This window comes from Leopardus geoffroyi, chromosome C1 (genome assembly GCF_018350155.1).
Source record: "Leopardus geoffroyi isolate Oge1 chromosome C1, O.geoffroyi_Oge1_pat1.0, whole genome shotgun sequence".
Taxonomy (NCBI): Eukaryota; Metazoa; Chordata; class Mammalia; order Carnivora; family Felidae; genus Leopardus; species Leopardus geoffroyi.
Genome location: NC_059328.1, coordinates 71,447,718 through 71,461,683, shown reverse-complemented (window position 1 = coordinate 71,461,683; position 13,966 = coordinate 71,447,718). Strand labels below are relative to the sequence as shown.

At 47.2% G+C, this 13,966-nt stretch overlaps 1 long non-coding RNA gene across 1 annotated transcript; it reads left to right on the top strand.

The window, feature by feature from the left end:
- The first annotated feature begins 841 nt into the window (after nucleotides 1-841).
- On the top strand, nucleotides 842-12,692 carry LOC123598147. The gene is made up of 3 exons (XR_006712419.1): nucleotides 842-2,253; nucleotides 10,590-10,687; nucleotides 11,717-12,692. It is a non-coding gene; the product is annotated as an uncharacterized LOC123598147 (long non-coding RNA).
- Nucleotides 12,693-13,966: the final 1,274 nt, after the last annotated feature.

Genomic DNA, 13,966 nt, shown 5'->3' with positions numbered 1-13,966 from the left:
GGGCATAGTGTCATGCAGTTCTTATTTTTCAAACTTTATAATATTATTTCGTTCAGTTGATGTTTTTCATTCTTAAATTCTTTATTGAAGCATAATACAGAAAATATAAACATATATACATACTGTACAGAAAAATGTACATGTCATAGGTATAAAGCCTGCAAAAGTCTCACCCATGTATCCTTTGGTTAGGATTTAAACACGGAGATAACGAGCACTTTTTTTTTTTACTGACTTGGAAATCCATACAAAGATAACCAACTTGAAGTGTACAATTTAGTACACTCACAGTGTTGTAACAACTACCACCTCTGTTGAGTTCCAACACGTTTTCATTACCCCCAAAGGAAGCCCCGTACCCGTTAAATAAATAGTCACTTCCCATTCCCCTCTCTTGCCAGCCCCTGGCAACCACAATCTGCTTTCTATCTCTGGATTTTAAGTGTGCTTTTAAATTTCTAGATGTGTAGAGACTTTACGTTATAAGTTTTACTGATTTCTAACTTAATTGTGTTGCAATGTTATGGTACTGGTTCTTTGAAATTTGTGAAAATTTGGTACTGCTTTATGCCCTAACTCATCATCAGTTTTCATAAATGTAATATGTGATTTGGGAAAGAGAGTGTATTCTCCAGTGGTTGAGTGCAGTGCTCTATATAAGTCCTTCACATCACACTTGTTAATTATGTTGTTCAAAATCTTTATAACTATTCTGAATATTTTTGGCTGTTTGATCTATCAATTACTAAGAAATGTGTGTTAAATCTCTCACTCTAATCAAGGAATTGTCAATTACTCCTTGAAATACTGTCAGTTTTTGCTTTCGCGATAGGATTTTCAGATAACACGGAGAGGCACTAATCAAAGCAGAAACTTCAAATGTGCCACATTTGCAAAAAGACTATCAGCTGCCTCAGTCTGTTCTGCCAGATTAACCCAATTTGGTCGATGTCTTCCCAGAACAAGGTGGCCCTTGCTGTCACTCTACGTCCCACTCCCTCTCTTTTTCTTCCTCCCATTCCAGAAATGCATTTATTTAAAATCAAAAGAATGGCCTAAGATGAAGTTGAACAAAAATACTCCAGATCCTTGGGATTTCCTTATTTCATTTCAGCAACAAAGTTAAAAATGTCTGTCAGTTGTCATTTCCCTAACCACCATCCCACTTCATGGCTTGCCATTTTCCTCCAGGGTCACTGTGCACCAAAGGCAGTATTAGATCGAGGGTGGGACAGGCACTGTTGGCATCTCACATCTGCGGATTCCCCAGGGTTGTGCTGTCTCTTCATCGGGCAGCGAATGATGAATTGTGAGTCAGTCCACATTGGGGGAAGCCTCTATCATCCCACAGCTGAACTCACTCCGTTCATTTGCTACCTTAGAACAGGAAAGAGAAGCATATGTAGCAAATCATTGGGCTGGGTCCAGCATCTTTATTCCTCATTACCTTCTACATCTAATACAATTGCTCATTGAAATAATTACTGTCTTCACCTGGTGGCACCGTTCTATTTTGCTTATAAGACAGGCTGGCAGCAAAACCTCTTTCACTGAGCTTGGATTCATTTCCCTTAGCAGATGATTTCAATAACTTCACATCATTTTTCATCTGGCAAGTCAAGGGAAGCCAAGTTTTGAGAGAAATAAAGCTTGTTCCTTGGAGTGGAACCGTGCCAGGGAAGGTGAAACAACTTCATTTTCCACGCGGACATGTGGGCCCTTCTAGTTTTTGCACGGAGAGCTGCCTGGATTTGCTCAAATCAACTTGTGGTGCTCATACTAATTGGTTGTTTGAAGCCGGCTGTCCAGCTGGCAGCCGTTTGGGCCGCTAGAATGGCCCTGGGGTTGCTGATTCACTTCTCTCCCAAAGACTGAATGGCCTATTATTTGAAAGGGAGGACGGAGCCAACCCAGTTTGCCCTGGCTTGCTGCGGGTGACCTAGGAGGCAGGCCGCCTCTCCAGGGTTTCTCCTGAACTTTGAAGAAGTCGTTTGCACCTTAGTGCAATAAACTGGTGCCGCATCTGGTGCCCTGGAGCCTGGAGGTCAGAGACAATCGGGAGCCCGCAGGGACAGTAGATAGTGTGAGAAAGAGACACAGTGAGAAGCTGAGGTGTGTGAACCGGTCAGCCGGGATAGTTTAGAGTCCTCTGCATTTGTTACCTCACCCAGGACCCTCCTCCTACTCATTTTCCTGAGCTGAGAAGCAGTGACAACGAAAGGGACCGTGGAGCGGATGATGCCAACTATTATGGTATTTTATATTTTATATGTGGTACTTTAATATTCATTTGTAGAGCCTTGTAGAGCCAATCAATGCATAGAGATATATTTACTGGGTGTCTGCCATCTGCAAGGAATGGTGCTAAGTGCTGTGAGGGAAATAAAATAGAAATCTAAGATCATTGCCCTCACACTCCTTTTAGTCTAATTAGGAGGCCCAGATGTAAGCACAAAACATTAAAGAACAATACGAGAGTTCAGTGAGACCAACGAAATATACATAAAGAAAATGCCAAACTTATTTCTCATAGCAGATAAATTTCTATCCGCCTCTAGAGGTATTAATGACTTGAGTCCTCAGCAGAACTCTCTCTTAATAATAATGAACATACGCAACGTTACTGAGAACTTACCAGATGTAGAGCATGTGTGAGCAATTTACCCTTTGTTTTATTTCACCTTTAGAAAAATCATTAAAATGTAGCAAAAATCTTTTTTTAATGTTTTTTTTTTTAATTTTTTTTTTCAACGTTTATTTATTTTTGGGACAGAGAGAGACAGAGCATGAACGGGGGAGGGGCAGAGAGGGAGGGAGACACAGAATTGGAAGCAGGCTGCAGGCTCCCAGCTGCCAGCACAGAGCCAAACGCGGGGCTTGAGCCCATGGACTGTGAGATCATGACCTGAGCCGAAGTCAGGTGCTTAACTGACTGAGCCACCCAGGCACCCCACGACAATCTCTACATTTTTTTTTATGTTTATTTTTGAGAGGGAGAGAGAGACAAAGTGTGAGCAGGCGCAGGGAGAGAGAGAGGGAGACACAGAATCTGAAGCAGGCTCCAGGCTCTAAGAGCTATCATCACAGATCCCAATGCGGGGCTTGAACTCACAGACTGTGAGATCATGACACTTAACCAACTGAGCCACCAAGGTGCCCTGACAATCTCTACATTTTAATTGGCATGTTTAGACTCTTTATATTCAGTGTAATTTTCAGTGTATTTGGATTTAAGTCTAGTATCTGCTTTTTATTTCTTATTTGTGGCATATATTCTTTTTCCTGACGTTCTACCTTAATTTATTAAAATTTTTTTAATGTTTATTTACTTTTGGAAGACAGAGAGACAGAGTGCAAGCAGCGGAGGGGCAGAGAGAGAGGGGGACACAGAATCTGAAGCAGGCTCCAGGCTCCAAGCTGTCAGCACACAGCCTGACACGGGCTTGAGCCCACGGACCGTGAGATCATGACCTGAGCCTGAAGTCGGACACTTAACCGACTGAGCCACCCAGGCCCCCCAAAATGTGGAAAAAATCTTAAAAGTGAAACATGATTCGGGTTTAAAACTAGATGTTGCAATAAACATTTTGAACTTCAGCCTTGACCCAATTGATGTCAAAGCCTGGAACTAAGATTCTTCTTTATGTTGTAACATGATTCATGTTGCATCTGAGAAGCTGACCCAGGTCCAGGCCATAATTGGGATATAGACCCATATGTGTATAAATAGGACTGTGTCCTCCGAGGACATGCTGGGGCATGTTCCCAATTGTGGCACTGCATGATAGGGGGTTAAGGGCAGGAGGCAGCAACAAACCCTTGTTAATAGGAAAGCTTCATGGAAGAGAAAGAATTTCAAGAGAAGTAAAAACTCTATTTACAGATTAGGAACTAAGGTAGAGATTGACATTTTCACCCTCTAAACATTCGACCCCTTATCTCAAGATTAGATATCCATTATCGAATTCGTTTAACCAAGGAGCAACGTGAATCTCATACGGCCGGGAACATCTTGGAATACCAGAGTATAAAACCATGATCTTTATAAAGGCTCGACTCTTCAGTGTTCTCAGGAGGCTCCCTCCGGGCAAGTACTGGAAGGAGCAAATAAGTTGTAAAACTGCACCCGTCACCCGTTTCCTTCAGACTCTTGTCCTTAATGACCAAGTCAGGCCCCATCTCCTTCAGGAAGATTCCTCTGTGCTTCCATTTATTGCAGTGGCGTTTCTGGGTGTGACTGAACCCTAGACTCTGTGCTCCCTAAGGATAGAGACGTGTCTTATTCATTTTGTATCCCTAGCGCTTGGCAGAGAGGTTGGCACATAATAGGTGCTCGATAGATGCTTGTTGAACTGAAGAGGAAAGGGTGGTTGGGGTCCCAAGTGAGGGTCTGATGTTCAGGTTCCCCTGGGAGAGATAGGGGTAGGGGGAAGTGGGGCTATATGGGTGTGAAGTGACTCCCAGGGAGGAGCGTGGTGTGTCACAGATTACTTGGCATCCCTTTCCATGGGAACCTCTGCTTTCCGTGGACTAACCTCCATGCCCACTGGAGACATGTCCTACTCTAGAGAGGCCGTGTAGACCTAGGCCCGGCCCTCTTCTGCACACTGGGGGAGGGTAATAATGAGAATAGGTGTTACCGACCTAAGTGGATTAAAGATGAGGATGGGGAAAGAGGGAGGACGGAGGTCTAAGTCACAATCCAAGATGCTATGGTGGGTTGTGACCACCTGTACAGCAGTTATTATGAGGAAGCCCAGTGTGGAAAAATGGAGGGACAGAATCCCCGAAATCCTGTGGCTCACTGTCTGCCAGCAGTTAACAATAAGAATCACAATGAGAATAATAAACACTTACAGAGGGCTTCCTATCAGGGAGGCACGGTTCTACGCACGTTATTTATTTACTAGGAATAGCTGGGGAAGAAGAGGTCCAGGTCCGTGAAAGCGCTCTTCGGAAACATGCTCACTACTCAGAGAAGGAATTGGCACAGTTTCAAACATCTCCTCAGGGAATGTCAAGATTAGAGTGAAGAAGGCACATGTGACCCTGAGGTTGGCCTCGAAGAATTAGAGAAGCCACTGGCCGGTGCCCCCGACCTGACACAACAGCTAAGCCTCCAGTAGGGGGGGTCTTTGGGGACCTTTTCTGCCATGCATCCCTGTGAGCTTAGGGCGGATCCTTTGCAGGGGCTCACCCAAGCCCTGGCCCCTGGAATCTGCCTGTCAGGATTAAGCGCCCTGCTGGGGAGAGTATAAATATGGATAGAGCATGGCATCTTTAAACATTGTACAAGAGCAAAGGGACAACCAGGTCCAAATGATAATATTTTGAAAAGCCACAGGGAGCTTCTGCTGCTGTTGGGTTGCAATTGTTCCTCTCTCATGTGATTAAAGAAGCCCTTGTGGGTTTTTTCTTTTCCTTAGAGACGTAGCAGGGTTTCCCCCCTCCTACTACAGCATGGAACGATTTCTAAGGTTTCTAAGTGCACTGCATTTACATTTACTGCTCGTTCGTTCTCTATATGAAAGGCAGGCTGAAACACATTAATGAGCCTCCTGATTACTGCAGCCCTTGAGAAATTAATTAACGACAATGCAGCATACACTTAACATCCCTCCTACTCCCCGGGACCGGAGCGGCGCTTTCATCCACACCCAACCAAGAGTCACCACGCATCTTCAGCCACGGAGCGGAGTGGCCTTTCCTGGTACACTTTGGATTGCTTTCCCTAGGGAAGGCCGTTCCCTGGATAATTAAGTGATAGCATCTTTCTCACGGGCTGGAATTTTCCTCCCTAAACCTGGTCCGTTCCTCATAATAATGGCCAAAGCTTAAATGTTGCTTAATTTGTCAGGGACTAGTGTGTGTGTGTGTGTGTGTGTGTGTGCGCGCGTCTGTGTGTGTGTGCGCGCATTTGCTTATTAAATTTCATAATAATCTGGGGTAGGTACTACTATTCTCCATTTTACAAAGGGTGAAATAAAGGTACAGAGATGGCAATTAAGTCACCTGAAGTCACATAGCTAGTAAGTGGCAGGGCCACCGTCCGAACTCAAAGGGATTGGCTTAAAATCCATACCGTAACCGCTAATCACATCCACAGCTACCCCATGCATATTTGTATTTGGGGTCATTTTGGGCTCGTTAAATCCAAAATGTGCTTATTGAGATGGTTTCTCACTCATCTGGACTCAGGGTGCTTTCAATTCCACTTCTGTCTTTTTAAAAGTTATTCTTTTTTTTTTTTTTTTAATTTTTTAAAGTGTATTTATTTATTTTGAGAGAGTGAGAAAGAGCACAAGCAGGGGAGGGGCAGAGACAGAGGGAGAGAGAGGATCCCAAGCAGGTTCTGCACTGTCAGCGTGGAGTTCAATCCCAGGAACTATGAGACCATGACCTGAGCCAAAACCAAGAGTTAGATGCCTAACCGACTGAGCCACCCAGGCGCCCCTGGAGAGAGATCTTTCAGTGACCTTGCTTTGCCTCCCCAAGGCAGTAGAAGAGCCAACACACAAAACGACTGTTTGGGTGTGGATGAATTCCAGGGCGATTTTGTAGCCTTCAGGCTTTTCACATCTAGGAGACAGGAATTGAGCTCCACACCAAGCTCTTTGTTTGTGTTTTCTCTTCTCTTCTGGAGAAGGACGAAGGAGCTCCTTCACGAGAAGCATATTCTCCTGGGGATACTCTCTTGTCACTGCTGAAAAGGGTAGAAAGAAGTAGGCATGATCATTCCTGTTGTGTAGATGAGGACTCTGAGGCTCTGAGAAAATTGCTGATTTATCTGCTCAGGATCAGGCAGATGTTTTTTTTTTTTTTTTTTTGGACTGACTCTGCAAAATTGCAGAGTTACTGATTCCAAATTGGTATTCTTTCTACCAAACCGCACTGTGCCCATGTGGTCCTGCTAGATGAGGCATTCACCAAGATGGCTGTCCTCTGATAATCACTTCTGATCTCAGGGCTAACGTAAGAACAAAGCAGTCTTACATTCCTGAGCTCCACATGCCAGGTTCTTGAGAGAGCACTGCAACTTTGTGGCACCCTTAGGAAGCCCGGGAATAAAGGTGGGAACCAGAGTGGCATTCGTGGGCATCCTGGGAGCAACCACACTTGCCTTGTAAAAGAGAAACAGCGGGGCGACTGGGTGGCTCAGTCAGTTAACCGTCTGACTCTTGATTCTGGCTCAGGTCATGATCTCACGGGTTTGTGGGTTCAAGCCCCGCGTCGAGCCCCACTGCGCTGTCAGCGCAGAGCCTGCTTGGGATTCTCTCTCTCTCCCTCCCTCCCTCCCTCCCTCTCTCTCTCTCTCTCTGCCCTTCCCTGGCTCATGTTGTCTCTCTCTCTTCCAAAAATAAATAAATAAACTTAAATTTTTCTAAAAAAAGAGAAGAGAGAAGCAGCAAAGACTCCAGAGACCACCCAAAAAGCAACTTTGTCTGGACAATGTTTCTAAGTAAGAGAGAAAACAATCATACAAGAAAGCGGTTTGCGTGATGAGCAAAGCATCTTCCGTGCAGCTGGCGGTCAAAAGTATTTCCTCCACACTAAACCCTGTGGGTCTGGGAGTGCTCTCCACTACAGCAGCATAGGGCACGATATCTTAAAGCTTAGGAACATGGGTGTTTGGACTGAGACGAGACCCAGGCTCAAGCCTCAACTCTGCCATGTCCTAACTGTGATCTGAGGCAAATTAGGTCGTCCTTCAGCCTCTGTTTCCTATCTGTAAAATAGAATAATTCTACCCGGGTCATAGGACTGTTGTGACAATTAAATGAGACAATGCATTAAAGCAGCACACGGTGTATGTAAAGTGCTCGATTACGTACATAGTAAGCACTTAACAGTAGCAGCTGGTTTTAGTGTCTACCGTGCTCTTTGCCAGGTTCTTCCTTTTGCTGAGCACCTGCTGTTCCTTCTGAAATGCTCTCCGTTCAGGACTCCCTGTTCAAAGGGCCGCCTCGTCAGCAGACCTTCCCTGGCCACCCCACCCAGAGCAGCCCATAGCCTTCCCCTTTGCTTTATGCTTTCCATGGCACAGATCACTACCAGCTGCTATATTATATATTAATGTGTTTATTTGTTTCTTGTCTGGCTGCTTCCATAAGAACATCAGCCCCATGATGACGGCAACCGTGTTGGGTTCACCTCTGAGGTCTCGGTGCCTAGAGCGGTGTCTGCCATGTGGAGGGGACCGTGTAAATGCATAATGCAGGCAGCTGAGTATAATGCATCCCTTCTGAACAGATTAGGATTCTAGATAATGATGCAGCCTAAAACCAGATGTCAGGCACGGGCGCTGTTGTTTATGTGGGACAAGCCTCCAGCATAGTGCCCGAGAAGGCCTGACCCGCTGAGGCTGAGGCGCTGAGCTGTGCTCCAGTGAGCCCTGCGGCCCTGAAGAGCAAAGCAATCCAGGCTGCAGGGGATCTGAACCGGCTCAGCCATTTTCTTTGCTTGGAAAGTTATAGCCTGAAGTGACTGCTGCGGGAGCTCCCCTCCCTGGTCTGCTTCCCGCCCTTCTCCCTCCCTCTCTCCCTCCAGGAGTCATTACCGATAGTGCAGCTTCCTCAAGGAAAAAGAGCATGTCTTAAAAGTAACCTGTGGCCATGGATAGTTTACTGCTTTTAAACTCGCGAATTATTTTTTAATGCAGCACACAGCTCAGATCACGGTTTTCAGTAAGCAAAAACAAAAGCAGGTTTTGCTCCTGGCTCTACCTGGTGGCTGCTGAGATGTAGCAACCTGTGTCCCTGATGTTATGGCCCCGTGGATGGCACCTGCTGGGGAGACATGATGGGGCTATGTGAACAAAGAGTTTCTGTCTAGGGGAGGCCAGAGTAACCAAGGGGCAGTGAGCGTTAAACATTCTGGCACTGCCTCACCAAGGTTTCACACATCCCATTAAGATCCGGATAGAGAGCGAATTGGACATAATAAGGCACCTCAGAACCCCTAGTGGAGACTGATTTAGAGGCTCCTTAGAAGAGCACGGAGTTTCACCAAAGTGCAAGGCTTGTAAATTCTAAGTGCTTTCGGAGATTGCAATGAGCAGATGTGTGTTTCCCAAAGCCTGCCCCGAGCAGGGACATCAAGCTACAGGGAAGACTAAGTTAAATAAAATAACAAATAGCAAAAAGGAGAGCATGCTCCTTGAACTCCTTTGACCTTGCAATTCCGATACTTCGTGTTAGAACTGAGCTTCTTTGTATCCACACTGAGCAGTAAGCTTGGCAAGGTAAGGATTCTGGAAGCCATCTTTGGTCCTTAGCTGTGAGTTACTGTCTGTGGTGTAGACATTTTTCTCCATGTTAATATATATGCTATGTAACGAAACTATCTACGGTAACTCTGCTGGATAGGGTGCATGAATGAATGCAATCATGCATTTGGGTGCATGGAGAACCCAGACTGTCACTGATGATGTGAGGTAGGCCCAGAAGTGCTCAGGGCAGCTGTTTTCCCTTAGCCATACCATATGAAATCACAACTCTGTGGCCCGCTGACAAACCTAGCTGGATTTCCTGGGCCTTGTTCAGGTCTGTGGCTATGGATGGGTTGCTGCTTCTTTTGATTGATTGATTGATTGATTGTAGCCCGAACTTAAGAGTATTTCTTAAATAAACATAGCTCCTTTTGAAGAAAACATCTGTTTGGGATTTCCTGGGCAAGACGGTGCCAGAGGACTGGCCTTTCCTCAGACGGCTATACTCTCTTAGGGACAAATAGAGCTCCCACTGTGGGAAATTAGGATACTGACAATCTTGTCCTACCCATCTTCTTGGAACTTGGAGAACTTGACCCATGCCCCAGATGCTGGTCCCCACCAGGCTGGGCAGGCAGACATCCGGGACCACGAGGCCTGAAGCCTGGCACGTGGATTTAAGAGTATACAGAAGAGCTCCACATTGTGACTTTCATTTCGAAAACAATTGCAGGTGGTGGGGGAAGTTTTCCCACCCTCTTCCCTTCATCTCCTTACCCACCGAGGAAATACGGGCTCCTACTCTGTGCCCTCCCCACTGAACACAATAATTACTTCTAACTTGTCACCTGTAACACTTTATACTGATTCCCCCTGCCCCCATATCTAAAGTCCTCTTGAGGACCCACAGGGCTCCCTGAGGCTGGCACAGAGCCTGGAACATAGTATTCGATAAAACCTTGTTCACTTATTTGTCCGCGGACCCTTCCTCCTGAGGATAGCAAGGAGTGTTTATAGGCACAGGGACAGCCTCTGCCTTGCAATAAAATGCAGAGAAATGCATGAAAGAAGGCCAGGTGTAGAAAGAACTCTGACACGGTCGCTTGGATCAGGAATCCTTCCAAAAATGTCCATATCCAATCTCCAGAGTAAGGATGGCTCAGGTTGCAGGGATGCAGCTTAGCCTAAACAATGGCGTGTTTGCTCCTGCCCCGCAAGGACCTCCATGGAATCCCTGGAGACAGAAACTTAGGGCCATGTCTCCGCCGATGGAGAACAAGTTCACCTTTGACAGTAAACTCCCTCAGGACCCAAATTATGTTCTGTTACTAACGCTGTGGCGATAATCCTGCTATGGAAATAAGCACACCATGTGTTGCAGGCTTCTGGCCTCTTGGGGCTTCCTTGATTGAAGAATGTAAACCAATGGTGGCAAAGAAAGGAATAGTCTTGCAGGAGAAAGACAAGGCACTTTGGAGTGTGAGTACCAACGGGGTTTCTTTTATCGTCGGACTTCTTGGCCAGTCAGCCTCGGGGGCCGTGAAGGCTGTTACTTTGTGAGATCAGAGTCAGGTGGGAGCTGGGTGGGTCCTGCATTTGACCTAAGGAGGATCCTAGGAGAGGATGTCCGGAGGCGGCCTCTAAGGCGTTTTGCTCCAGGAAACCCAGGCCTTTCCCAAACCTGAAGCCAGGATCCAGAGCCCCTTTTCTGAAAGCTCTGAGACATGGCTTTGGTTATTATTCTTCACTGTGGAGTTACCTGCCTGCAAAGAGAGGTGTGTGTGTTGGGGGGAATCCCATCTACACTGCCAGCCAGTCCCAGGCCTTTCCTGGAGACGGTTCGAGGCCCACAGAGCTTGAGGAATTCTGCCCCTCCCGCATCCACCCCAGCAGCACGGCTTTTTACCTGGGACTTTGGCCACTGGATGCTTTTTTAAAGGGTAGATTGATTTCGTTGCAAACAAAAGGGCATTCAGGCTCCAGGGCCCGGGATGGGCCCCCAGCCTCCTATGCCTGGAGCCAGACCTCCTCCACCCAGGCAGCATCCTCCCCCCTGGGCCCTGTGAGGAGGCTCCATGCACAGCTCAGGACAGGCGGCCTCCTCCCAGCGGAGAAAGACTGATAGACTGCCCCAGGCAAGGCTGCTCTGTGGGAACAGAAAGCCCAGGCATCTGCTCCGGGCAGAAGTTCCAGGGTGCCCCCTGAGGAAGCCATCAGGGCCCTTGGTGTGCAGTCGGGGGAGGCTGATAGGCTGAGTGCTCACTGGCAGCCAAGGAACACAGAATGTTCCTTCACAGTACAGCAGGTCCATCTGGGCGGGGAGCCCCTCCACAGTGGACCTCGCTGGGACCGTGCCTTTGCCATTTGGAAGGCCACAGGCCATCGCTGTTCGCTGAGATGCCCCTCTGTGAGGCCAAGAAGGCTGGCCCCATTGTCCCCCTGCCCTCCACTCCCCTCCGGATCCTCTCCACCTGCTACCTGTCACTTGTGCAAGGCATTATCTTTCAGGAGTCTCTCTTGGGACTGGCCAGGAGGAGAAAGGAGGACATGTATCTTTGGAACACTTATGACAGGCACCTGGCCCATCTCCTGTCGAGGGTTACGCTCTTCTCTCCTGCAGAAAGGAAGAAACACATCTATGGAGTACACACAACTGCACGGGCAGAGAGCCTGCTGTCACAGCCATTAGTGTCATCATCATCATCGTCGTCATCATCATCAAAAAGCATCTTCTAAGCACCTGATTGCCAACAACCAATAAAGAGGGAGACCAGGTGGGAAGTACCTGAACTTGAAGGGAAGAGGCCTGGATTCCCATCCCAGCTCTTACTTCCAAGGAGCTCTGTGCCTCTGGGCACAAGGGGCATGGTTCCCCTTGCCCCTCTCAAATTCGTCACTGCTATCACAGATACAGCCCTCACCCTCCACATTTCCCCAGCCCATGCCCACTGCAGGCATGGCTAACCAACCACTATCCCATGGAGCCTTAGAACATGGCCTCAGAAACCTTCACACAGAACTCCCAACAGCCATTGCTCACTGACTTGAAGGGCACTCAAGTTGAAACCTATTAGCCATTGCTGTCCTAAAGGAATTTATAACCTGAGAATGGAATTCTGTACCAAGAACAGGCCAGGTCACTCAGAAGAAAAGAAAAACAAAAAACTTAAAAATCAATAAAGCAATAAACCCACCTGAACAATCTGGACTAGCCAGGTGAATGATACTTAGTTACTAGGCAAAGGTAACCTCACTGAATTGTTTTATTTGGATAGATCCAGGGTTAAAGATATTGGAACACACCCCAAATCAGAAATGCGCTGTCTTTATTTCACAGATAAGGAAATGAAAGCCTCAGTGGTTGTGACTTCCCAGGCCCCCCATCTTGGCGGTGGCCACATCAAAAACCCAGCTTTTCTGGTCCCCAACCCAATGGTCTCTCTACCCACTGACCACATTGTCTTGCTTGGCAGGGGAAACACACACATACACACACGTGCACACACAGCTATTTAAGGTACAGGCAGGGGCGCCTGGGTGGCTCAGTCGGTTAAGTGTCCGACTTCGGCTCAGGTCATGATCTCGCGGTCCATGAGTTCGAGCCCCGCGTCGGGATCTGTGCTGACCGCTCAGAGCCTGTTTCAGATTCTGTGTCTCCCTCTCTCTCTGACCCTCCCCCGTTCATGCTCTGTCTCTCTCTCTGTCTCAAAAATAAATAAACGTTAAAAAAATTTTTTTTAAGGTTCAGGCAGTTAATCGTTCTCAATAGTGTTTGTGGTGAAAATTAATGAACCAACCGCCCCTCATTGAGACCATGAAAAACGAATTTCCAAACAGAATTGAACAGGGAGTCAGAACTCCTTTGTTTTATTGTAACCCCGCCACTCCCTATTTGCATACGTGAGGAGAGTCACGTAACACAGTTTTGTCCTTGCTTTTCTTGTCCGTATGAGGGGCACCAACAATGCTGTTTGTACTTGCCTCGCCAGGATATAGAAACTAGAAAGCAAAAGATTTGGAGCTTTTGGCTCCAGGTGATCTGCAGTTACCGTGAGAGAAACGATGAGCCGTCAGGTAGTGGCTGTCATTCTGGGATTAATGGCAACATTTGGCAAATGCCAAGATGTGTGGGATAAGTGCACCACAGCCCAAGGATGACTCAGGTGATTCAGCCTGGGGGCCGGCTGACTTCAGAAGTGATCTTCATTTAGATGAGAACGTCAGGAAAAGGGAAACTCCAGAGGGGCCTTCCAAATGGGAAGGATCGCTGTTCCAGGTCAGCAGGAGACCCAAGGGGTCCTTCCGTCCTCTTTCTGCTGCAGATGTCTGGAGGAGGGTTCTGACAGCAGGGCCAAGGCTCAGGATGGAAGCACCACATGCATGCTTAATGAGTGTTAACTGGGGAGCAGCCGAAAGCATAAGGACCAGCGGGTAACAGATTAGCACACAGGGAGCAACCCAAACACATCGCCTCCCGATTGCATTAACAGAGCCCCTCTCTGGGTGTTCCTGACATCAGGAGACTGGCTTTGTAACCACATGCCCACCACACCGCAGCCTGTGCCATAGGAAGTAGCAGTGTGTTCGCACAAAATATCTTCCTAGGACATGAATTAAATATGTGTTTCTCCTTGGTCTGGCAGTTTGCCGCACTCCTGCAAAGAAGGGCAGAACCTGCTTTGTTCTCTTGCTTCAATTGAGGCGAGACCTGAGAGCAGAAAGCATTTTAGGAGAAAGAGTCCTCTGGGTTGGCCACTA